The 25,910-nt window shown below is 38.2% G+C and overlaps 1 protein-coding gene across 8 annotated transcripts in view; it reads right to left on the reverse strand.

Annotated features, from left to right (window-relative positions):
- LOC131030333 (3-hydroxyisobutyryl-CoA hydrolase-like protein 5) overlaps window positions 1–25,910 on the reverse strand; it is a 76,016-nt gene that overhangs the window by 21,666 nt on the left and 28,440 nt on the right. The window lies entirely within an intron of this gene.

Here is a 25,910-nt window from a genome sequence, read left to right on the forward strand (position 1 = left end):
AGAAATGGATTCAAAATGAGGGAGTCTAGAAAAAACAAAGTGAAGAGAATGGAATTGAGTGTGGATAAGCAAGCAAAAGGTGAATTTTCACTCTTGACCCTTCCAAAGGGTCCAAAGCGAAATTCTTCAAATCCACTATTTCCTCCTTGTGTCAAGTCAGGATTTTGATTCCTAGAGTGTGGTTGAGATTGGAGTGAGGTTATTTAAGCTTTGCAAGATAAGTTGAAGTGAAGGAGATGGAGAATTAAGCCTAAAAGGTGAATTTCGCTCCTGACCCTTCCAAAGGGTCCAGAGCGAAATTCACAAAATGTCATGTTTTCCTCCAGGATGGTGTTGAGCCAAGTCAGTGATCAAGGTGAATGGACCTTAGAGATTGCCTTAGAAGAGATTGTCAATAAAACAAAGGTGAGTTTTGACCTAAAGAAGGAATTTCGCTCCTGACCCCTCCAAAGGGTCCAGAGTGAAATTCTCATCATCACCTAATTTGCCCATGTTAGAAGCTAAAGAATTGAATCCCTAGGCTTTGTTGAACTAAAACTACCATATGTTCACCTTTAAGAGGATTTTGGAGTGAAAAAATGAGGCAATTAAGACAAAATCAAGGAAATCGCTCCTGACCCTTCTAAAGGGTCCAGGGCAAAATCCTTGGAAACTCCTATTTTTCACCTTGTTTGGGCCAGGCGGAGAGCTAGCTGTGAGATAATGTTGAAAAGAGGTCTAAATTGGGCAAAATAGCAAATTTCGCTCCTGACCCTTCCAAAGGGTCCAAGGCGAAATTCTTATAGGGCCTGTCCCTGGGAAGGATTTTGAGCGAGCTTTATTTTTCTTCTTGTTGATGATTTAAGGTGGAAAATGCTTTGTTGAAATGAACATGTCATATGTACTTAATCACCTTTTGGTTTATTTTGCAAATGGAGGAAACCAATCCAGCATCATCAAGGACGACCTCTTCCAGTCCAGCATCATCAAGGACAACCACTTCCAATCCATCATCGTCAAGGACGTTCCACAAGCAAAAGGGAAGACTCAAGGTGTTCAAGGAATTACCAGCTACCTCCAGAACCTTTACTTTGCCACACTAAGGAACCACAAGATGACAATGAAAGGCGTTGCCAACATTTCAAGGAACGGTACACCATCCATCCAGCACATCAAAGACAAAGGAGGTCAAAGCAAGGGTCCGTTGAAGAGGCAGATAGTTTTAGAAGAGTTAATTAAGGTTAGCTTCTTAGCATCATCAAATTGAACATCAACCAAGTTACAAGTGTCAAACAAGGTGGCATCCCAGTCATCACTCCTCGAGTCGGATTGGTCCACCTCAGCATGACCAGATTCAATGCACCTAATTTACTAGAGGCGGCACAAACTTCGATGTACCTACCCCGGCTTCTTATTGGTCCTCACCCTTGGAATGTAATTTTCTAATTGGCTAAGGAAGTTTGTTGTCCCTAATTAGGGTTTCTATCTTGTAATCCTAGCCATTGATTCTAAATCAATTAGGTTTTCTTCGATTGATCCTTTTTGCGATATCTTCAGCATTCAGGAACTTTATTCAAGAGAGGATAAGGTACCTTTAGGTATTTTATTCTGTGTTTGGTCGTGTACAAAAGACACATCAACAAGACTCAAACAGGCTCCTCGAGCGTGGTACATCAAGATTGATCAGTACTTCGTTGCTCACGGTTTTCAACGTAGCCCTTTTGACAGTAATCTGTATATCAAACACTCTCGTGATGATGTTTTTTTTCTTGTTGTCTATGTTGATGACTTGATTATTACTGGCAGTTAGCACATTTGATCGCAGAAATCAAACAAGACCTATGCAAAGCTTTTGATATGATAGATTTGGGGCTTCTCCATTATTGTTTAGGTGCTGAGGTTTGGTAAACTAATGGTAGCATTTTTATTTCTCAGTCTAAGTATGCCAGGAACTTGCTTGATAGGTTTAGAATGCAAGATTGTAAGCCTGCTTCCACGCCTATGGAGACAAGATTGAAGTTGTTAGCCAAGTTTGATTCTCCTCCTGTAGATGCAACAACATTCAAGCAACTAGTGGGCAGTTTCATCTATCTCACTTCCACTAGACCTGATCTCAGTTTTGCAATGAGCTACATTTCACGCTTCATGACAGCCCCCAAGGCTGATCATTGGGTAGCAGCAAAGTGTGTGCTGTGTTATGTGAAGGGCACCTCTAATTATGGACTTCTTTACACTAGGAGTCACGACCCTAGACTCAATGGTTTCACAGATTCAGATTGGGCAGGTTCGATTGATGACAAGAAATCAACATCTGGGTATGTGTTCAGTTTGGGATCTAGTGCAATCACATGGACTCGTAAAAAGCAGCAGGCAGTAGCTCTCTCCTAAAACAGAAGCAGAGTATCGAGGAGCAGTTAAGGCAGCTTGTGAGGCAGTTTGGCTTTGTTGGATGCTTGTAGATATGCAAATATCTCAAGCAGGTCCGACTCCCTTGTTCTGTGATAGTCAGGGAGTTCTCAAACTTGCCAAGAATCTCGTCTTCCATGAAAGAACCAAGCATGTGGAAACTCATTGTCATTTTATTCGAAAGCTTGTTGAAGACGGCTCAATTCAGTTGCAGTATGTTCCGACTACAGCTCAGACTACAGACATTCTCACCAAGTCTCATAGTCCAAATAAGTTTGCTAAATTTAGGGGGCAACTTGGTGTTGTTGACAGATTGACCATTAAGGGAGGGTATTAGAATAATATTATTTATTATTAATTAATGGTCAATTATGTAATATTTTGTAAATAATTAGTTTGAATTAGTTTGTTTCTATTTACGACTGTTTCTTTTTAGAAACATCGTCGTTGTAATTCTTTATAATGATCTATTGATCATTTTGTAAATACAATTCATATTTTTACCAATTACTTGTTAGTAATAAATGACTCCTCTACAAACTTCAACTTTTCCATAAGGTGCTACCTACCTCAAGACTTGATCCCTTGTACCCTTTTGGAGCCTCATTAATTGCTTTCACAATTTGTTGCCAATATGGTGAGCGAACAACATTGAATGTCAATCCATTTGCATAGAGACATCTCACTATATGTTGATCGAGAATCTCTCAAAACTCATTTTGAAATGTCATTTCCAACAGTCCCTTTAATCTCTTATTTTTAAAGGCCACAAGTTGTTCTTCACGTGCAAACAATATGGGTGGCTCTCTATAGATTGAAGATTAGAAGGCAGTGGAGGGAGCTTCATTTGTCGAGATCCTTTCTTTAAAAAGGCCAATTTGATTTACAAGTTGTTGCTTGATCTACGTTTTCTTGCTCATAAATATATGCAATGACTTGACTTGTGATTCTAAAATGGGTGCACCCTTGCACTCGATTGTATGAGCTTGAATGTCTAACATCACACCCATAAAAAATCCAAACATAAACCTCACCACCTAGAAGTTGTTGTACCATCTCAACATATTTCCAAAGGGGAGAATTTGGGTCTATTTTGCAGTAGGGTTGGCCCATTGAGCTAGAACTAGATGCCATTGTAATACCTATGACAACAAGTTTAATAAACCATAGAAGCAATAGTCGGCAAAAAAAAACAATTATACCCAATTAATCAAGTATTGGTAGTGTTGGCGACTAATTCCCTCTAATCACCTATAACAATCATCGACCGATTTTCAACGATTTTTTCACGATTAAAACGTGAAAAAATCACGGGATTAATCGGCAGAACATAAACCCTAACAAAAAAACCCTAAAAGCGCATAAAAAAGGCAGGAAAGTCTATGGAAAAACATTATAAGTGTGCGACATGGGTAGGGAATTCTATATCCATCCTTCTTGATCTCCTGAGTTGTTATAGGAGTCATATTCATCCTTCTTGATCTCGTGAGCTGACACAAGGATTCACGAATTTATCGGAGCTGACGCAGGACGCAAGCTACAATTCTCAAATTTCCCGAGCAGAGCCGCATTTTGCTGGAGCCAGGTATTTACCGGGTTACCCTATGATAGACTAATATATTTTTTAGATAATACAGTATTTTATTTGTGATAAACTAAATTCATTTTTTGTAATATATGATAAGACTATTATCTATAATAATATATTTTATTTGTGATAGACTAAATTCATTTTCTGTAATATATGTCATGATAATATTTGATGTATCAAACTTCTGTATTATCTAAAATAAAATAGAGTAATATATTATAGAATGCATTTTATTTTAGATAATACAGTATTTTATTTGTGATACACCAAATTCATTTTCTGTTAAATATTTAACAGTAATATACAAAAATTTAACAGTACATGAATTTATGTAAGTATTTTATTTGAGAGAGAAGAAGCAATTGATTTCATCTTGTAGATAACTGAAGACTGTTTAAAAGCAGATACAAGATGAAATATCTGACATAGTCAACAAAAGATCTAAGGAAGACTCATTGGCATTATCAAAGATTATTATGATATGATCCGTTACTTATGACCGTTTATGACACCAGCAAATGAATTATGTATTGAGGCCAAAATTGCTGTCAGGTCAACTTAGTCAGCAAAACATTAATTTGAAAATTCATCCTCTGATTTTCATAGTTTAGGATGAATTTTCAAACTAATGTTTTGCTGACTAAGTTGACCTGACAGCAATTTCGGCCTCAACATATAATTCATTTGCTAACCATGTTGACCTGTTACCATGTTAATATATTTTTTACTATGGGATCTGTTTTATCAGTACAAGTACTGTTATAATATTCTTTGTATGATGTATGATTTGCTACTGTGCTGTTCTGGGGTGAAGCTTTATATTGTGCATTTACGATTCAGTCATTCATGGCTAGGCTCTAAGCCTTGCATTGTGCTGTTACGATTCAGTCTTTGTGGGATAAGTTGTGTATTGAGTCATCATGATTTATTTATTTTTGTCTAGGTAGTGTCTTTAACCTTTATGATTCAGTGCTTTAGGTGAAGGCTGAAGGTTCTCTTCAAATTTCACTGCACTCCATTCCTTTGGTCACAAGATTGGTATTGAGTCATTATGATTCATTCATTTGGGGATAGGCTTCAAGTTGAGTTATTGTGATTCAGCCCTTTGAGGATAAGCTCTGTACTAAACCATGATGATTGAATCTGTTGGTGGGAACTCTGAATTAAGTTATTATGATTTAGTCTTGGCCAAGCTCTGTGACATGTGTCATGCCACATTGATTCTGTCCTTTGGAAGTTAGCTTTGTATTGGACATCTAATTGTATTGTTTTCTGAAGCTAGTTAGGGATTTTTGGACATCTTGGATTATATGTTGTTGGCTGGGAGAGTTTTGTCACTTTATATGGATGCTTATAGGTCAGCAAGTTAGAAAAGAGTTACTGCTATATTGTTAACATTTTCTGCCTTCGTATGGCTATATCTCTTTGAATTCAGTTTGGGATTTGATTACCCTCCATTGTTGAAATTTCTGATTTGTGTTTCTACTTTCTGCCATATCTTTCGTTGTTGTAAACTTGATATTCAATTACATTAACACTTCCAATTTCCCATTTCAATGAAATTCAAATACAATTATTGTACACAAACCCAACTCTAGATCCCTCAAAATTTAAACACTGAATGTAATGTTCTCGCAGAACTGCTTCTTGATCACAATGCCAGGTCAAAAAGACTTTGCATGGACACATTGCACATCAATTGATGGTAGCACGAAGGTTAAATGCAATTGGTGTCTAAATGAAGTCAGTGGTGGAATTTATCATTCCAAATGACATTAGGAAATAATACTGAGATTTGCAAAGAATGCCCTGCAGATGTCTTGTATTAGGCAAATCAATCTCTTGAAGGGATTGCTGAAAGTAAGGCCAAAAAGGCGAGAATTGGGGTCGAACTAGGTTCTAGTTCTACAAATGCCAGGAGGAACCATTTGGGTGAGAAGGATGGTGAAGATGAGGGTTTCAGGGAATCTGGGTGAGCACCTACTTATACAGCATGTGGACCAAACACGGGGAGGAAACATCAATGCTTTCTTCCAACCTCGTACTACACCAGGATCACAAACCACTTTGGAGAGTACAGGATGGGGGAAAAACGTAACTGAACAAGCAAAGAAGGCAATTGGTAACTTTTGGTACTCCTCTATGTTGACGTATTATTGGCTAATGTGTTTAGCGGCAGGAGAAATCTCAAAGATATTAATACACTATGTTTTATATTTGCTATGTGGGTTGATCACCATCCAAGTTGTATTTATTATGGGGACGACATAACTAAGGGACATATCTCTTCGCCTTGGATAGTCGCCACCTTATGAAGAGTCATCCCTCTTGTGAAGAGGGCCGACTCATGAGAAAGGACAATCGGGTATATAATGAGGTCGAATTCCTCATCTTTGGTATTGAATTTTCATCAATACATTCGACTTCTACTTCATGCATTCATAGTTTTATACAGCAGATCGCATAACTACAAAGCAGTTCAAACATCAATATCAGATCATATATTGTCAAGGGAAGATCGTGGATCCTCAAGTGCAGATCAATTCACACTTATCTAGCTTCAAGGAGTGAAGCGATTCATATTGATTATTGTAAAGGCATCTTGCCATTCCTATTTGATAAATAATAAGAGATACTTGTTGCTGGGTTTTTCTCCCTCATGTTGGAGGGTTTTCCCAGGGTATATGCTATGCAAATTTGTTTAAATTGTCTTATATCTGCTTACCCTAAATCTGATCTTAAAATTAACATGGTATCAAAGCAGGTTTAAAGAAAAGATCCTATCAGATATGTTCAAGCAGTCAAGACAACTCTTCATCTAGGTCGGATCTTCTTTGGCGTCATTCATGGAAGGACGAAACCTCAATCATTACATTTGAATATATCTTTGAACATTGTTTGTAAACAGAGCAATGAAGAATCAAGTTTCAGAATATTGGAGACCGAGGTCTCCTTCTTTATCAGAAGCGAATAAAAGAGTTCACTTAATATTGGCCAAGTGATCAGAGATATTCCATTATATGGATTAATGTTAAATACTGGCCAACTCATTTTTTATGGGAGCATTTGAATAAGTATCATCCCATTTATGCTGATCGATATTATATATTGGAATCGTGTGAGTTTTGTGTGGTCAAGGCATTTGCGGAGGATTAAAATTATTATAGGCAATTCAAAACACCCATTCCTTCTCGTATGATGTCTTGCTTATGCAGATCACTAATTAAGATTCGCGTTCATTATTGGATACTCTTGCTCGACTATTTAAGGCATCCAATGTTTGGTGTCTGTAATATCATGATAACAAAATTTGTCAATATCATCAATCTTCTTTCTCATAATGAGGATTAAAATTATTATAGGCAATTCAAAACACCCATTCCTTCTCGTATGATGTCTTGCTTATGCAGATCACTAATTAAGATTCGCGTTCATTATTGGATACTCTTGCTCGACTATTGAAGGCATCCAATGTTTGGTGTCTGTAATATCATGATAACAAAATTTGTCAATATCATCAATCTTCTTTCTCATTCGATTGGTGTCAATACCGTGGATGTGTATGAACAATTCATTGAGATTTCTATGGATATAGTTATTGTTATGTTGTTGGTATCTACATATATGTGTTGTTGCCTGAACGTGATTGTGGCGAATAGTAGTCGGTCAAACAGGCCGGTGTTTCAACGGGCATTGTGTCAAGTTATTCTGATCTTATATTTTCATTCTCTGTATTACTGCTTCTTGCATATTGGATGCTGGAGTATACAGGGTGACGTGGAGAGGATTTGGAATCCATTGATGACAAGGGAGATCTTAAGAGGAACCATGGACAAAGGGAAGTGATAGTAATTACGCGATTACAAAAGTCAACTCTCATTCGCCATAGTCGGGGACTTGGCTCTACTATATCGAGCATTTCAATTCATCTCGTGAAGGTTTGCTGGGTCCGGTGCAGACCTCAAAAGCGCTTAAATGCAGCACTTGAAGAGATTCTGATTTAAAAGAGATAAGTATTTCATGCTTAATGTTCATGAACTTTTATGTAGCTATTAATTCATACATTTGAATAGTGAATCATGTATGCTTCTAGCATTGGTGTTTCTCTTCGAGATAGGTTGATTCTATGAACTATTAGACGCTTCTAGGACTGATCAAGGAGCACAAGGATGATAAGAGATGGAATTCAATGGAGAAAGAGCTTGATGCATCCTGTGAGGAAGAAACACAGGCTGAAAAAATGGAGACACAGCTTGCTGCCATGGGACTTAGTTAGTGGCTGAAGACATCTCTCGAAGAGGAAGAACCTATAAAGATTGTCTTTACGATCAATTTCTTCGAAGAGGAGGAATTAACATTCAAAGGGAGTCTGACAAAACATCAAGAGGCAACCTTGGACGAGGAGGTCAGAAGGTTGATGCAAGTACGTGGAGCTCCAGAGGGAGTCACATCATCATGAAAATTTGAGTTAATGCATTTTTCTCTGAGACGGAGAAATTTGAGGTGAAAGCCCTTGTTAATGCATTTTTCTCTGAGACGGAGAAGTTTGAGGTGAAAGCGCTTGTTAATACATTTTTCTCTAAGATGGAGAAATTTGAGGTGAAAGCCCTTGTCCATCTCTGAGACAGAAATGTGGTTCTTTCCACCCTCTGGGAGTAGCTATGGTGGATGTCATGTTGGGAGACTCCATGACAACATCACGTTGAGAGACTCCCTGATGATTCCATTGTACTTGTGTTTATCCACCCTCTGGGAGTAGCCATGGTGGACATCATGTTGAGAGACTCCATGATGACATCACGTTGAGTGACTCTAGTACACGTTTCTTTCCACATGGGAGTAGCCATGGTGGACATCATGTTGAGTGACTCCATGATGATATCACGTTGAGTAACTCCATGATAAACTCTTATCACTAGTGGGTGTAGTCATTGTGAGTGTCATGACATGAGTACCTAAGAAGATGTCTCCCTAGCTAAAGAGGGAGTGTTGACGTATTATCGGCTAATGTGTTTAGCGGTGGGAGACATCTCAAGGATATTAATACGTTATGTTTTATATTTGCTATGTGGGCTGATCACCATCCAAGGTTTATTTATTATGGGGCCGACATAACTAAGGGACATATCTCTTCGCCTTGGATAGTCGCCACCTTATGAAGAGTCATCCCTCTTGTGAAGAGAGCTGACTCATGAGAAAGGACAATCAGGTATATAATGAGGTCGAAGTCCTCATCTTTGGTATCGAATATTTCACAATACATTCGCTTTCTACTTCATGCATTCATAGTTTCATACAGTAGATCGCATAACTACACAGCAGTTCAAACATCAATATCAAATTGTATATTGTCAAGCGAAGATCGTGGATCCTCAAGTGCAGATCAATTCACACTTATCTAGCTTCAAGGAGTGAAGCGATTCATATTGATTGTTGTAGAGGCATCTTGCCATTCCTATTTGATAAATAATAAGAGATACTTGTTGCTGGGGTTTTCTCCCTTATGTTGGAGGGTTTTCCCAGGATATATGTTGTGCAGATTTGATTAAATTGTCTTATATCTGCTTACCCTAAATCTGATCTTAAAATTAACACTCTAGTTTGGCATTCCATGCTTCTAGAAATCCATATTGGTAACCTATGGTAGATGTTATTGCAGCTGTAGGTCCTGGGTTTCAAGCCCCATCTTATGAGTCATTGTGGGTTGGTATGCTCGAAGATGCAACACATGATGGTGAAAATGTTGTTAAAGAGCATCAATTATAGTGGGTTATTACTAGTTGCAACATTATGTCAGATGGCTGGACAAGTAGAAGGAACCAAACTCTCATTAACATCCCTGTCTCTTGTGAGATTGGCACTATTTTTTTAAAATATGTGGATGCATCTAATATAATGAAATCCACAACTACATTGTTTGAGATGTATGACATGGTAGTTACGGATGTAGGGCCACAAAATGTGGTTCAATTTATCACAGACAATGTTATTGCTGGAAGACTTCCAACAGATAAATACCCCTCTGTGTTTTTTACACCATGTACAACACATTGCCTTGATCTAACCCCAGAGGACATTGGAAAAATTGAATGGGTTGAGGCATTGCAAAAGGCTCACAAGGTTACCAAATTTATTTATAATCACACGAGGATTTTAGCTATAATGCGCTCTTTCACAGGAGGCAAGGAGCTAGTTCGACAAGGGGTGACGAGATTTGCAACACACTTCTTGCATTATAGAAACTATGTGAACAAAAAAGTAATTTGAGGCGAATGTTTGTTTCAACTCAGTGGATGGAGTCTAGCTTCACAAATCAATCAAATGGCATAGCAGGGGCAAAGTACATGTATTCTACCAGCTTTTGGGAATCAATTGAACAAATTGTAGAATTTTCAGAGCCTCTAGTAAAAGTCTTGAGACTAGTGGATTGGGAGAAACCCCCCATGGGATATGTGTATAAGGCCATGGATAGGGCCAAGGAGGTGATAAGGAGTAAGCTGGAAAATAACAAGGAGAGGTATATGTCGTTTTGGGACATAATTGATAGGAGATGGGATGCATAGATGCACACTACTCTCCATGATGCGGGATACTTTCTCAATCCATCGTTATTCTACAAGACTTCATTCATGGATATTGATGTTGATATCAAACAAGGCTTCTTCAAGTGCATGGGCAAAATGTTTCCAAACCAGGATAAATTTGATGCAGCTATGTTAGAGTTGGAAATGTACAAGCAAGCTAAGGGCTTTCTCTCTCCTAGGGCTGCCATGCAAGGCAGAAAGAAAGTCCAACTAGGTAGACTCTATAAACTTTTAACAATCTCTTTATTTTGCCAACATGGTCATTGAGTTTGTTAATATTTTAAGATATTTTTAGTCTTACAATATCATCTCCATATAGTGTGTTATTCAGCTCAATGGTGGGCTTGTTTTGGAGACGAATTACCAAATTTAAGGTGGATGGCGATGCGCATTTTGAGCCAACCATGCAGCTCATCAGCTTGTGAGTGTAATTGGAGTGTTTTTTAACACATACATTCCAAGAAACGCAACCGCCTAGCACAAGAACAGACAAATGACTTGGTATTTGTTCACCACAACCTCCGCTTGAAGATTAAAAAAAGCTCAAGGTAAGAATATTATTATATAGTTGCAGTAGTTGAAATTGTATTCACTATTCATTGTGTTTCTCACTTGTAAGGCAAAGACTAATTTCTAAATGGGCAAAATTAGGAACTATTGAGGAAGACGAGCCAATTGACCTCGATGAGATAGATTCCAAAGTCTGAGTTGATTGTTGTCGTTGTTGATGATGATGATGATGATACTCCGCTTGAGCCTGACAATTTTGATCTCATAAGGATGGCCAACTTGGATCTTGAATAGATTGAACAAGCTAGGACAGGCTCTCACCCGAGAGCTTCGTCATCAAGGCCTCCTGCCCTCTAGTATGTCATTGCCTACAGTTGTTTCTTTAGAAATTTGTACTTAGTTTACAGGTTGACTTTGTACAAAGTCACAAACTATATTGTAATCAACATTTTGACATCTATCACCATCTAGATATTATTTATGTTATGGTATGTTTTGTAAAATGTAATCAGCGATATGTATATAAACAATGAAAATCTATTTTCTATAAGTCATGTGTTGAAGTGTCTATTTTATTTGCCTACAATATCTCTATGCTATGGAAATGCCCTTAAATATATATAAAAAGTTGTATTTTATTGTTTTTCTACAATTTTTTACGTTTTTTTGTAAATCCGATTTTTTTTCTCGATTTTTTCAAAAAATCTTATACTTCTGTTTTGTCGATTAATTCCCCAAACGATTAATGCTACTATGTAATAAACAACACATTCAAAGAATCGAAACAAATGAAAACAAATATATGTATATACAACTTAATTCATTTTAAAAAATTAAGCATGTGTTACAGATTCATAGAAGAATGAAAACAAAACAAGAGAATTTGTGAAAAAAGTCTAGGAAAAAAAAACTTGAAAACAAACCTACCTATTTTGTAGAAAATTCCTCTATGGTATCCTTAGCAGCAAATGAACTCTTGCAAATGCGTAGGAATAGCAAACTAACAAGTTTGGAATATTCACCAATCCATCTTCAACTCTACTCGTGCAATGGCAAGCAAGGATGAAAGTTCAGCAATGATGAATAATATTTTTGTCTTTCAATCAAATTATGAGAAATGATTTGTCTTTGACTTTAAGATGTCTTCGATACCACCTTTTAGGGTTGTGGGGGGCAAATTTGGCTTCTTGGTCAAAATTAGAAGTCAAAAAATAAATAAATAACTCATGAAATTTGCTGCTTGGGCATCAGTGATGCAGAGAGTCTTGGAGATTTGTTTGTTACACCTTCTTGAGTGACTTGACCTACTCAAGTCCTTTCAATGGCACTTGGCAGGGGCTATGCTAATGGGACCTCCAAGGTTTGAACCTTCTTGACTTGCCTCCTAGGTATAACCATGGTTTTAGGTCAATCAACTCCTCCACTTGAGGTTGTGTTGTGACCATTTCACACATCGCCCCATCGCAAATGGGGACCCCCTCTTTTCGCTTGTTTTCGTTCGTTTTTGCTTTCGTTTTTAGGATTTTGTTAGTCAATTAGTTGTCTGGATTTAGGGTCAAGCCTTAGGGTTTTTATTTTGTCTTTTCAGGCCAAAATCCAGTCGTTTTTGAGAGCTTTTGGAGCTTCCTTTTCTAGGATGCAAATTTTGAATGCAATGAATTCGCCAGAATGGTCTAATGTTCAATTGGAATGTTGATGCAGAGCTTAAATTTGTCTAAGTGTTGAGAGCCAAATGTGAATTTTTGTCCGATTGAATATTTTGACCAAATTTTTGACCTTTTTGATTTTTGATCCTGGGCATTGGAATTGATTTGTTTTTGCCTTGTGAAGTGTTAAAATGTGAAAAATCATGATATTTTGGCCTGTAGGAGCAAAATCGCTCCTGTCCCTCAATGAAGGACGGGAGCTCGTTTTCAAATATCTCATTATTCCTGCAGGGCCCAGACAAGTTTCGAGTTGGAAGTGATGGAGAACAACGAGATCTTCCCATTGAATATAAATTGAAGATTTTCATGAGCACAGAAATGCCTCCAGGAGGAAAATCGCTCCTGTCCCTCAGTGAAGGACCGGAGCTACAAATCAAATTTTGCCTTGTCCTTGCGAGATTTCGACGACTCGATGATTTGAAGACGTTCAAAGGGAGATGCTTTACCAAATGAATATAATTTGAGATGCAAAAATGGAGGAGAATGGTCCACAATGCAAAGTTCGCTCCTGTCCCTAAGGAAGGGACCAGGGCGAAGTACCTTATAGCTCCTGTCCCTCTCCAAGGGACCAGAGCGATGTCCTTCATTAGGCAAAATCCAGGCAAAAACCAAGGCAAGTTTACGTTCAAAAGCAAGAGAAAGCATGAGATGAACTCATTGAATACAAATTGAAGATTTTAAAACGTCCACAGGGGTCCCAAAAGGCCTAGTTCGCTCCTATCCCTCAGGAAGGGACCAGAGCGATTTTTGGTATAAATGATTTTCTGGCTAAGTTACAAGCAATGTTAAGGCATGGACGAATGGAGTGGAGTATGACGAGTCCGTTGAATATAAATTTAGAACCTGACAAAGTGAGATAAGAGCCACAAAAGGAGGATCGCTCCTGTCCCTCTCCAAGGGACCAGGGCGATATAGTGAATATATTGCTTTTCACTCAAGTTTGAAGCCGATCCAAGTCAAGACAAGGTGGCAAAGGACATTTCAAGGCGTCTTCATCAAGCACAGGCACTCGAAGGTCGTTATGATGGAGAGATTTGCACTCTAAGACCTAGATCGCTCCTGTCCCTCAGGAAGGGACCAGGGCGATGTTGGATATATTGGCCACTTCATGCAAGTTTTACGTAAGGACAAGATTTTGCAGGGTCTTAGAAGGTCCATGGTGCCTTTTGAAGATGGTATATAGAGATTTTGAACGTAAAATGATCATCATTTTGAACATGGAGACCATATCGCTCCTGTCCCTCTCCAAGGGACCAGGGCGATTTGCTTTGGACTCTTTATTTTGCTTCAAGTTCAAACTAAGTTAAGACTTCACAAGGTTATACAAGGTCCAAGGCGTTCTTTGAAGATAATATGCAAGAGTTTTGAACGTCCAAACGTTGCTAGTCAGGCTAAAAGACTCACATCGCTCCTGTCCTTTGGACAAGGACCAAGGCGATCCCATCAAAGGCACTCATGTTCCTTCAAAACGAGGCAAGGCGAGGATAAGCAAGGCAAGGGACGGCGTTCGGAAGACATCACAACGAAGATTGAAGTTAAAAGTTGCCAAGATTAGAGAGAAAGACATGGATCGCTCCTGTCCCTCTCCAAGGGACAAGGGCGATGATCCCTTTAAACGTCCAAACACCTCATACAAACAAGTTGAACAAGCGTAGAAGGAACAAGCAATGAAGTTATTCGCCCTAAGATGAAAGATCAAAGGTCGAAGATGCATAGTGAACGTGAAAATATGGAGATCGCTCCTGTCCCTCTCCAAGGGACCAGGGCGATAAACATCCAAAAGGCACCCATGAATGAATGCAAGATGATCTAATTCGGAGGACCCATTAAAATGATCGATATTGAACGTGGAGATGAAGGAGTTGAACGTAAAAAAATGCAAAAATCACGACCAAATCATGGATCGCTCCTGTCCCTCTCCAAGGGACCAGGGCGATGAGGTACGTCCCTTTCATTTTCATAATTTTGGCGCCAAATAGACAATTCGAATTTCCTTAAATGCTAAAATCGATAAAAAATTGAAAATCCTATTTAATTTGGCATTTAATACGGCGTTGAACATTTATTAATTATTTTGCCTTTATTAGAATCGAAATTTGCAAATTAAAAAAACGTAAGGCATTTAATAATTAATTAATTAATTAATAAAAAAATCGCATGGAGCGCTCATTTAAGGGAGGTCGGCCTTGTTATTTCATTTAAAATCATTAAAAAATTGTTTTATATCCTCAAGTCGGCCTAAGGGATGAATGCAATGTAAGCGCTATATATGGAGGGTGAGAACTATTATTGTCATATCATTATTTTTATCCTTCATGCGAATTAAGGAGAAGCGAAGATAGTGCGAAGTATTTCATGTGTGGTGCGAATTTAATCCAAAGGTGGCGCTAGTCTATCAAAGGGTGGTGCGATATTTGAAGACTTCATTGGAGCGAATTTGCCAAGGATCGAAGACCACGTCAAAGGGGCGAGACTTGGAAGATTTGTTTGGGCAAACTTGAAGGTCCATTTGAGCGAATTGTCAAAGGTGCAATTGAGGATCGCGTTTAATCCAAGGGTGGCGAAGTGGATTTTCTTGAGGAGATAACATTGAAGACTATTTATACCTCAATTTTGCCTAGGCGATCTTTTCCTTTTTGCATTCTAGAGTTAGCTCTCTATTGAGGTATGGCGATTTGATTTTATTGTTTTATTCATTCGTCGTCATATTTTAAGTTTTGGAATTTTGAATTTTTGAATTTCTAAGCTCAATCGTTGCTTTTTAGGAAATGATAACTCTAGAGACTTATCATGACGTTTCCTAAAAAAAATTCTCTCTCTAATCAACGTTATTCATTGCAAAATCTAGTCCTTATATTGAAATGTTGTGTAGGTATGGCGACCCCGAAGGCGGGAGCATCCACCAGCCGCTCAGCTCTCATGAAAGAAGATCAGAAGACCGAAGAGGTGGAGACCAAGATCGTGTCGAAGTGGAGCAACATTGGAGATACAAACTTGGGGAACTTTAGCACGAAGAAGTTTCGAGAGGTCCCTTACATTGGCAAGCCATCACCTGTCGCCCGGAGAATAATAGAGAGTGGCATCATTAAGGCGGCCGGTTTTCCTCCAGCTATTCAGTGCCACGAGTTGATGATCGAGTGTGCCCGTCACTACAATCCACAGTCCAGGACAATTGTGTCCAATGAGGGAAACACTTTGGCGTACCTTTCAGAGGAAGCTATAAGTGAAGCTTTCCATCTTCCAGAGCACAGGGACATGATATACAAGAGCATTGAAGGAGCCAGATCAGTGTACGATGATGATCCAGATGCTTGCTTAAGCATAATCAATAAGAACTGGCTACTCAAGAGTCGTCCCCGTCTAAGCAAGGTACCGAACACACCACACAGGATTGATTTCCAGGAGGAGTACAGAGATTTGATTACTATGCTCAACAGAGTTACAGGAGCACCTCATGCCTTCTATTTTGAGAAGTGGATGTTTTACTTCATCCAGGTGATTGTTCAAGGAAAGGGTACGATACATTGGGCTAGGATAATTAGCCATTACTTAGACGTACAGTTAACGAGACTCAGGGCTACTAAGTCCTTCCACATGAGTTCATACGTCATCTATGCTTTGATCAGGAGTGTTGAGTACGCAGGACTACCTCACAGAGGAATGATTGGAAGAGGACCCGGCGAGGTCAGAGCTTGTGATTCCTATGCCTACTTGCATCATCCGCCAGGGAAAAACTACAAGTTAGTTAATGATACCTTCACGATGAACATCACAAGGACGTTGCAAGGAGGGATTCACAACAGGTTATCTCAGGATGCCCAGGAATTCATCAAGAGGTACGGTGCTTGGTTCATTCAGTTTCCCAAGTTCACTTACATTAGAGTGCATGGATGTCCTTTACCTCCATACATGTTGCCGAGGTATCCGACAGACAGAATTGTGTTACTTGAGGTAACAAGGCAGTTGGCAGCGTATGTGAAGGCATTCAGACACAGACATCAGAATGGAGTTCAGGTACCTATTATTTTGGGTAATTCAGTTGAGGTATGTCCTAATGTCTTAGCCATGGATGACGCAGAGAAGGAGTTAGCCTTGTATTCTTTTTCATCTTTTGCTTGGAGAAATAGTTTTGATCCACATGGACATTTAGAGGAGACAGTCGGTAGAAGATTTAAACATGAGCACCAAATTGAAGATTTTATGATGAACCTCCTAGATGATCTTGAAGTGAAACGAAAGATACATTCTAGATTACCTTTGGATTTCATCAGGAAATGCAGGATTTACAGAGTGGCCGACCAAGCTCAGGACAATGGCAGGCACATCCAGTCTTCCTATGATAGAGAAAGCAAAACAATAAGGTTGGATTGGAATGAGCCCGAGGCCGTGGATTTAGATGATTTGATGGCACCAGTTTTGTCTTGTACTCGCAGATGGGTAGACGTTCAGCATCAGAAGTTGAGAGAACAAGGCATAGCTATGTCTTTTACTTTGGAAGAGAAACCAGCCGAAGGTGGAGCAAGCGTGAGTGAAGGCAATCCTAATCCTAGGAATTCAGGTGAAGGTAACCTTCGATGCGCCAGTGAGGGCAATCTCCATCCGAGAGGTTCGAAGAGAAAGGAAAGATCAGAAAAGAAAGAGCCTTCCAAGAAAAAGCAAGGTGCCAACAAAGATCAAACACCAGGTACTTCTTCCAGACCAGAGGATAGAACAATTCGAGTGGAAGAGTCCATGGAGTCGATGGTACAGAATGACAGGCAGGAGGAAGGACAGGCACAGCATGTTTCTTCAGATGGATCTCTCCAAGACTATGATTTAGAAGAAGATAATGAAATAACATCTCCTCCCAGACAAGAAGAAATAGTACATAAAGAAATTCAAGTTCAAGAGACAAGATCGAATATCCCAGATTGGTTGAAGGAAAGATTGACTAAGGTGATCGTAGTAGAGGACGAGGACAATGCAATTGATTTAGAGAGCCTTGTTGGACGTTCACATGTGATAACAGAGAAGAAGAAGGCTACAAAGATGTCCAAGATGATTCGAGATGAGACTGGATCTAGAAAACTGCAGATAGCTACACCGGCAGCAGATAAATACGAGGGTGAGATCCTAGCAGAGGATTATGATATACAGACTATTGAATTAGGACCATCCACAGCAGAGCAGACTTTAGAGGATGCCACCGACACATTTGAGGCATTGAAGGACAAGCTTAGAGAAGAAGTGGAAAAGAATAGAAAGCTTGAGAGAGAGAGAGGTGCATGGAGGACATATTTCAGTCACATCAACGAGCCTTTGGGACGTCAGGATCCAGTTAGATCACCAGTGCAGGCATTGCCCCTTCAATCGATCAATGAAGCAGAAAGATTCAGGAACCTGGTCCAGCGTACATGTAGTTGGATGGATAGATCTCATACAGTGGCCATAGAGTTTGTTACAAGGATGACGAAGATCATTCATCAGGCTATCCAAGTTCTTGAGATTATCCACAGATTGATGGCAACAGTAGCTGCATTTGCTCATACCAAGGACGTTGTCATCCCTGTCTTGAAAGTAATAAGACATACATCCAGAAGAATTTTAGCGCAGGAGAGGATCTTGGAAGGTGATTCTCACAGTTTATTCCAGTGGTCAACCTTACTCCATATAAAGAGTGTTCTCTTCGAGGACATCAGTGTTAGATGTGGTCAAGTTGAGGAGGTGATCAATCCGATCCAGGACAGAGTATTTGAGGTACTTCGTACCATTCTTGGCAGAAGGATCGAGGTCGAGACAGATGTGGATATGCAGGAATTTGAGGATAGAATCAAGATCATCTTTTGCAAGGACGCAGATGTTACAGATGAGCAGTATGATCAGATGTATGCCACCATGCTCCTGATTGATAGAACGAAGGAACTTGAATCTACTTGGGACGCGGCTCTTCTAGATGCATTCGATCAGGTCATCCACTTAGAAGAGAGTATCAAGAATCTTCCCGAGATTCCAATCACAGAAATCGAAGGAATCGTGACAAAATTCATTGCATATGCTAAGAAAGAGAATTGGAAAGGGAATAAGATTCTAGATGAAAGGTTGTTACAGATGACATGACATATTATTTCTCATTGGTTGATACCTCCTAGGTTTTTGTGCCGAATTTAATATTTGGCTATGCATTTAATATTGTTCAGTAAAAAGGAGGTCATTTGTAACAAACCCTAATTAGGGTTTAGGTGTCATGATCTTGTCCGTTGATTTACTTTCAATCTGGACCTTTCATTGTAACTAGGGATGCTATATATACCCCCATTTTTCATTTCATTAAAAGAATATAGTTGATGTAATAGAGAAGAGAGATTAAAGCTAGAAGCAATTTTATTTTGTAGCAAGATTGAGTCTTGAATAGAGAACTCCAAGCAATTGTTGTACATGATGACTTGGAAATCTATAAAATATTGAAGTTATGGTGTTTTGTTGCAAATTTCTTGAGTTATCTTCATGGTTGTTTGATACACTTGAATCGTGCTCAATCGAAGTAGTTTGTTAATTTGAAAGACTAAATGTGAGATTTGATATTTGGTAGGATTCGCAATCCAAACCACTAGCTTCTTGCTGATTGTAGGAACGCCTTGCGTGGTCGACTGGAGAACACTTTGAGTCCTTAATCTTCAATTATCATTGTGTCTTGGATATGTACCTTCGTAGTAGTGTCCTTGGTCTTTGATGCATTGAACATCATTATATTACCTTAGAAGATCACACTAATTTCAATTAAGTTGTTGTCTTATGGCAAAATTGAAGTTGGTTGAGTCTTGCCAAATCTCGTCCATGCTAAGTCATTCATAGGGTTAGGCTAGATTAGACCTCTTAAACCCTATCCTTTTGCTTTTTTTTTTTTTTTTTGAAAGTTCCTTTAGTTTAGTAAAATCTTCGAGCTTTAGAATGCGTAAGACCCCTTGGAGGAAACAGCAAATCACATCATACCACTAAAAAAGCTTGTCCACACGTGGAGACCCCACTAAAAGAACCTTGGAGTCTACCTAACTGATCCTTTACGCGAATCTTCAGCAGTTAGAGACTATTTTCTCAAGAGAGGATAAGATGCCTTTAGGTATTTTATTCTGTGTATGATTGTGTATAAAATACACGTCAACAGGTTGCCACCTCAGTTACTCTATGATAACCCCTACGGTATCACGAGATGTAAAATCACTTGCGTGGATAAGGATATTGTAAATGAATAAATTAAAATAATAATCTAAGTAATCTATGAAAATTAAAGGAAATATATTTAATTGTTTTAAAGGAAATGTTATTTAAATAATTAATATATATTTAAATGGAAAGATATTTAAATATATTTTGATGTGTAATATTGAATATATTTAATGAAATGTTATGTAATATAAACGTTATGTAATATTTATTATATTTAAAAAGAAATAATATATATATATTTAAAATGAAATATAATTAATATTTAATATATTAAAAGGAAATAATATATAGTATTTAATATATTTAAAATGAAACATAATTAATATTTAATATACTAAAAAGGAAGCAAGATATAATATTTAATATATTATATATAAAACATAGTTAAAGATAATCCCGCATGGGGCTGGGTTACCTCCACATGAAGTGGTGCGTGGGTAACCGCAACCTAGGCTGCGATTACCCCCGCACCCCTTCATGCGGAAGGGGCCCGTGGAGGGGCACAATCCCTCACGGGTTATAAAGGAGGCAGCAGTAAGACTTAAAGGAAGGGAGAAGGTAGGGAGCAGGCTGCGGAAAAAGGTAAGGAAGAGTAGACCACGGAAGAGAGGTAAGAAACCGAGTTCCCACTTATATTAAACAATATAAGCATAGGATATGAAATGTCATTCTTACTAATATTAATAGGTGATGTTAATTATAAAGGTTCATTAATATTAGTTAATGAGTAATGGATAATGAATAAGGTTCATTAATAGGTGATGTTAATTGTAGTCTAGTGGATATTTATACATATATTAATGTATAATATTCACTAGTCATTAAAATAGGTAAAAGATATAATCTGTTAATTGTTGTATACATAAGTTTGTATATTAAGAAGGATTATGAATACAAAGGTATTCTAAGAAATGTAATGCATATGTAAAAGATGGAAAATCATATTGATATATATATTAATTTAAGAATATATTAAGAATTCATGTTAACACAAGGGATAGTTTATGAGCTAAAACTGTTATGCAAATGTATGGCTTGGTTGACTAAACTCAACCAAGAAGAGAAGGATCTGGTCAATTCCTTTTGAGGACTTGGAGGATCGAGGCATCACCCAAGACAAGGAAAAGGCAAGGGTCTTCCTTGGCTGGCTTGGGTATAAGAGGTTATACCCGAGACAGGACTCAAAGGTCGGGTCGATCCTCTTTGAGGGCTTGGATGATGAAGGCATCACCCAAGACAAGGAATAGACAAGGGTCTTCCTTGGAGGGCTTGGGTGTAAGAGGTTACACCCAAGACAGGATTCGAATTCATCTTCGAATTCCTGGAGGGCTTGGGACCAAGGGGTTCCAAGAAGGCGAGCCGCACGGCCACCTAAGAACATACTTACGTATGGCACTGTATCCTTTTTATTAGATGAAAATTATGATTATGTTAATTAAGCATTGAAGTTAGATTGCAATTTAGATTACTTATATCTATATATATATATGTTTGTTATGTTCTAACAATCTGTTTTGCAGGTTAATGATCTCTAAATAGTAGGGACATTACATACTCACACACTCCTCTCCTGGGCTCCAACCACTCCTGCAAGGATCTTAACACACAATCTCTTCCTGTGGTTTCCCAATGCATCAACAAGGTGTCTTCAATGTATTTTGAGGTTTAAGATTCAACAAATCCATCGCCTTGACTTCTTCACCCTTCTAGGTCTCTACCGGCACCTAAATAGGCCTAATTGCATTAGCCCTCCCTAGGCGGTTTTAGGGGTTTAATTTGTAAAAATCCCAAACAAGCCTAGAAATAAATCATGGATTTGAGTACCCTTTTGGAAGTTACAGATAGTACTGGAAAAGTGCATCTGGGTTATCCGTACAAGTGGGGTTTCCAATGCTACACTATTTTGAAGGGTTTTAGGCCTATTCGTGACTTGGCAAGATGGGTCTAAAACTCTTCACAGTCAAATCTCTTGCTCCAAACAATTTGGGAACCTTCAAGGGAACTCTGCGGGCTTTCCATTCATATGCCACTTGGACTTGCACCAATCTCCATGTGCTCACAAATCGCACTTTTCTTGCTGTCCTAACTCACCTACTCCCAACGGTGAGCCTAGGGCTTCATTGTTTCTCCTCCTCCTAGACCTGCAACATCACACACCCTATTCCTAAGCTATGTACGACCCTAACCTAGCATTCTTAGTGATTTCAACAGCTGCCATCAAAGAATGCCTAGGTTAGAGCCATTTCTTGCTCTTAAACCCTACTTGCAAGGGTTTTGCTCCTAGTTGCAAAGAATGAAAGAAATCTCTACAACCTAGAACAATCAAACCTGTAAATCAACCTTAATGAAAGCAAATACAATGAACTCTCAAAGATGCAATGAGTTTACATCATCTAGTCGGTACTGGACCATACAAACAAAGAAAAACAAGACAAAAACTGTCAAAAACCGATGGAAACAAGGTTGCTTCACAAACCAAAAACTTGCTCTTGCATTTCCAATCCTCCAACCTGTACAATGAAGTGAAATTTGGCTTATATCCACTTGTTTCAATCGGTTCAACCAACTTCCTAACGCCTATAACCAAAAATGCAACTTTTGCAAGAAATTGCAAAATGTTGCTCAGCAACTTTTGACAACTTTTACTCCAAGATGCAATTTTTTCATTCTAATGCATTCTAAGGCTCTTAAAGGTCCTCAAACACCCTAGAAGACCTAAACATAACTCAATTGACTCCTAATACATGAATACATTCATCTGGAGTATTTTGCCTGTGAACTACTTGAGCATCTCACTTCTTAGGCTAACAACATCCTGAGCACAATTGACTCAAACCAAAATTTGGACATCTCAACCATGGCTCTATTGAGTCCTCAATGGTTGGTCCATTATTACATCACAAATTAACACACAAACTTAAAAGAAATCAAAGATTTCATTCTTAGAGTGCTAGGTGCCCTGCACCAATCAGTCCCCACCAAATTTGTTGCAGGTAGGATCAGGTTCGTCCCGAACAAACCTATAGGCGAAATATGTAAGCTTGGGTGGCCCTCAAGGTAGATTGGATCCAAACTAGACCCATATCTGGGCTGGATTGGACCCAAACCCAAGGGTATTTCCCAACAAACCAGTAACTTATATATAGAAAAGAATTTAGAGGGTTCCCACGAATGGGTGACACTTGTAACAAGATTAACCACTCGAAATTGGTAACCTTTTGCACCAATAGCCAAGGAAAAATTGAAAATTATAGTTTCAACTTTCAACCACTACATTCATGATTACATGGCCCATTTTCCATTTTTGTTGGGTGTTTAATATATTTCTTGGATTGGGATGTTTTTCTCCTTTATAGAATGTGTTCCTTTCATGGTTGCATATTCTTCTTGTTTGCAATGGCATTTTTACTCATGCCAAGTGTTGCATTCATACGCAGATGTGGGAAAGTGAAGGCACTAGTTTATTATTGCTGCAATTTCAATAATCGGCCTTCATTAATGTTCAAACATTTAAAAACTTCCTATCCACTTGTCATCTTTTGATTGCATCACTCACTATCATCACATTGTGGCTTTGGTTGAGAAAACTTTATCCAAACGATGATGGCACAATGAGTAACTCAATTTGCAACTTTGACATGGATGAGAATAATGCTTATCTTGGACACCTCCTCCATGAGTTGGAATGGTAACTAATTTCATTTGGCACTTTAAACAACACGTGGAAATTAAGATTAAAGTTAGATGCCCCTTTCATCATTTCAAAACATTATGAGCTTTCTTTGAGAATATACCTTAAAGTTAGATGCACCTTAGACTATATCATTTCAACACGTGGAATTCCATTTTATAAATCATTGTGCTCCTACAACACATCATGAGCTTTCTTTGAAAATATAATCCAAAATACTGATGGCACAATGGATATACCACGTGCTTGCTCCCACTTTTACACTCAGTACCACTAGAGAGATGTTGTACACTTTCACCAACGGAAGCATTGCAATTGTTGGGGTGATTAATGCATGGCCCAATAATATCACAATATTTTGGCACATGCATTGACAACTAAACCACTATATGTGGTAACATTTCAGCTTTTATTCCCATTATGCATCATGTAGATGAAAGTGGGACCCACATTCAAAACTGCAATGCAAAGAGCCTTTGCAATGAAATAGCAATTTGCCATTTATTTGTTGTTGCATATGATATTGCTACACAAGAAACCAAATTAACATTTCTCTCTAGAGGAGACAAATCTATTGTGCATTGCAAGCATGAAGTTGGTGCCCTCACTCAAAACAACTATGTGATGTAGCTACGAGATGCAATTGAATGCTGCCAACTAGAAATCATATTAGCATTGCCTTGGGACAAATAGACCCATTGTGCATCAAGAGAGTGAAAGTGGGGTGCACCTTCATAATTACGATGTGGAGTTGTGTGATGCAATGGAATATTGCCAATTGTCACAAGTTGACTAGACTTTCGTAATTACTTCATGAAACAAACACAAACATTAATGGGCCAATCAAAATCCATCAACTCGGTGTGGGAACAACACAATATTGTATGGATTGGTGAATATAATTCCACACTCAAGGACACATGGAATGATCTTGCTAACTTGCAATTTTACCAAAAGACTTCAAAAGTAAACCATGATGTGAAGGACCCTTGTGATGCAAAAGGAAATTGACATATGGAATGCTAGTGGGGAATTAAATTGCAATGTGGCCATGATTGAATAATATAAAGAATAAAAGAAGTGCAAGCAATTACCAAAAAGGGAAAGTTAGGGATTAAGTATGACAATATTCAAAGGAATTAGGCTGTAAACTTAAGTGAACAAACTTGAGAAAGCACTCGACATTAAATAGAAGAATACAGCAGCAACCAACACAAAGAACCATAACTCATAAGGATTAGAGTTTCAGTAAAAGATATAAAGGAAAACCCTTAAGAACTAGAAAGACTTGAACCCTAAGGATCTCATCAAAAAAGATGGGAACATTTCAACAAACCCCCAAGAATTGTCTCCTTGAAAGGGGCCATTAACAAAGTGTCTCTCCCACTATTCTCAGAGCCCAAGCCCCAATAAGGGGCGCCCAAGAATGCTGGCCAGGGTAATGACCAGACATCTCTCTATCGTCCAATGACTCTTTGGGCATCCTTGACATGAAAAAAAAAAAACATTTTAAATGTAGTAAAAAACGAAAACCACAAAATGCTAATATAATTTCTACCCTAAACCTACAACTAGAAGGGGGCCCAAACCTAAAAAACCTAAAAAACATTTGAAAATCCTAGGGTGTGTTCTTTTGAGGGCATTACACAAATCAGAAAGAAAACTATTAAGATAAGTCCCATCTCCTTAACGTTCTCTTAGAATTTCAAGTTCACTGTTATAATGAGAAGTATTCAATTTTTGATAAAATTGTATTTATTAATATGATTACATCTCTCATTTTAAGTTAGTATTGATATCTCAAGATTAAATAGGAAAAAATCCTATATGGGGACATTACACAACAGACCAACTTGTGGATGTAGTCACAATTTAGAGGGCTTCTTGAAGTAAGAAAAAACAATTCAACATCATGGGGAGTCATACAATAGTGTTTAACATATTTTTTGATGACAGGAATAACGTATCAAGTATTCTTTGTAAATTATCTACAAGCAACTTTTGCCATGTATTGAGATGTTTCAGAGTTTTATGTCTTTCCTATGTAAGTTTTGGTTACATATGCAGTAAGTCATGCATCTTTTCATCTGCAAAGTTTCAGGCACAAGCTTGGAGTGTTATTTGCATTCCTTACAAATTTACATTCTATTTTTCAAGCCACAATTAGTTTATAATATCTTGTGATTTTTCCCTTTTATACAATTCATTAGATTGGAACCTAAATTAAAGAGATGAAAATA

This window comes from Cryptomeria japonica, chromosome 1, assembly GCF_030272615.1.
Source record: "Cryptomeria japonica chromosome 1, Sugi_1.0, whole genome shotgun sequence".
Lineage (NCBI taxonomy): Eukaryota > Viridiplantae > Streptophyta > Pinopsida > Cupressales > Cupressaceae > Cryptomeria > Cryptomeria japonica.